This window comes from Taudactylus pleione, unplaced genomic scaffold (genome assembly GCF_031769625.1).
Source record: "Taudactylus pleione unplaced genomic scaffold, aTauple2 ptg000085l, whole genome shotgun sequence".
NCBI classification, from domain to species: domain Eukaryota; kingdom Metazoa; phylum Chordata; class Amphibia; order Anura; family Myobatrachidae; genus Taudactylus; species Taudactylus pleione.
In genome coordinates, this window is record NW_028284487.1 from 10,451,185 (window position 1) to 10,453,167 (window position 1,983).

At 35.9% G+C, this 1,983-nt stretch overlaps 1 non-coding gene across 1 annotated transcript; it reads left to right on the forward strand.

Annotated features, from left to right (window-relative positions):
• The first annotated feature begins 208 nt into the window (after positions 1 to 208).
• TRNAI-AAU (transfer RNA isoleucine (anticodon AAU)) lies at positions 209 to 282 on the forward strand. The gene has a single exon. It is a non-coding gene; the product is annotated as a tRNA-Ile (tRNA).
• Positions 283 to 1,983: the final 1,701 nt, after the last annotated feature.

Sequence of the window (1,983 nt, forward strand, 5' to 3'; positions counted from 1 at the left end):
CAACTTTAAGGAAATTGAACAAAGTTAGGTCCCACCAAGATTTGAAATCAGATTACTGGATTCAAAGTCCAAAGTGCTCACCATTACAGCATGGAACCCATTATTAGAGAGTCTTCCTCTACTCAATATTGCTGATCTTTGAAATACTGAATGTTCTCCTGTTTTAGGTACATTTGGCATTTTTGTGTTTGCTGAAGCTTTTATGTTTGGCCGGTTAGCTCAGTTGGTTAGAGCGTGGTGCTAATAACGCCAAGGTCATGGGTTTGATCCCCATACGGGCCATGTGCTTTTTCTTGTTGTCCTACAAGAAATGCCAAGAAGGGATTTTATCCAGCGGCAAAGTGCATGAAGTGTGGGATGAATGCATTGGCTACAGTAAGCAGCCCTTGAAACTTGCTAGAGAACATCATAGACACATACAAAACACAGAATTTTTAAATCCATGTTAGGAATAAACAAAAATGTCATCCTTTGGCTGATGCAGCATTTCTCTATATGGCATACATAGAAAACTTTTTCTCAAATATAGCAATATGGCAAATCTAAGAAATGCTAAGGCTAATTAATCAATCAGGACATTTATTTGGTGATTGAATCTACTATGGGGGACTAAGTTTTAAGAAGAGAAGAAGAACAGACCTTTACTCTCATTAGTGCACACTGAAGAAGAAAATTCTTAAAACCAGAATATCTTAAAACCATAGCACAAGTGATGGATCACTGCATTCTTATTGCAACTTTTCCTATTTTAAAATGTTTGACAAACATCTCTCCAGTTGAAAACTGATTTGAAACAGCTTCAAAATTAGTTTGAAGTAAAGAAACCACTGAAGATGATGGGATTTATACAAAGTTTAAAAATAGATAAGCTATCCTAAAATTCAACTTTAAGGAAATTGAACAAAGTTAGGTCCCACCAAGATTTGAAATCAAATTACTGGATTCAAAGTCCAAAGTGCTCACCATTACACCATGGAACCCATTATTAGAGAGTCTTCCTCTACTCAATATTGCTGATCTTTGAAATACTGAATGTTCTCCTGTTTTAGGTACAATTGGCATTTTTGAGTTTGCTGATGCTTTTATGTTTGGCTGGTTAGCTCAGTTGGTTAGAGCGTGGTGCTAATAACGCCAAGGTCATTTGTTCGAACCCCATACGGGCCATGTGCTTTTTCTTGTTGTCCTACAATAAATGCCAAGAAGGGATTTTATCCAGCGGCAAAGTGCATGAAGTATGGGATGAATGCATTGGCTACAGTTAGCAGCCCTTGAAACTTGCTAGAGAACATCATAGACACATACAAAACAGAGAATTTTTAAATCCATGTTAGGAATAAACCAAAATGTCATCCTTTGGCTGATGCAGCATTTCTCTATATGGCATACATAGAAAACTTTTTCTCAAATATAGCGATATGGCAAATCTAAGAAATGCTAAGGCAAATTAATCAATCAGGACATTTATTTGGTGATTGAATCTACTATGGGGGACTAAGTTTTAAGAAGAGAAGAAGAACAGACCTTTACTCTCATTAGTGCACACTGAAGAAGAAAATTCTTAAAACCAGAATATCTTAAAACCATAGCACAAGTGATGGATCACTGCATTCTTATTGCAACTTTTCCTATTTTCAAATGTTTGACAAACATCTCTCCAGTTGAAAACTGATTTGAAACAGTTTCAAAATTAGTTTGGAGTAAAGAAACCACTGAAGATGATGGGATTTATACAAAGTTTAAATATAGATAAGCTATCCTAAAATTCAACTTTAAGGAAATTGAACAAAGTTAGGTCCCACCAAGATTTGAAATCAGATTACTGGATTCAAAGTCCAAAGTGCTCACCATTACACCATGGAACCCATTGTTCGAGAGTCTTCCTCTACTCAATATTGCTGATATTTGAAATACTGAATGTTCTCCTGTTTTAGGTACATTTGGCATTTTTGAGTTTGCTGATGCTTTTATGTTTGGCTGGTTAGC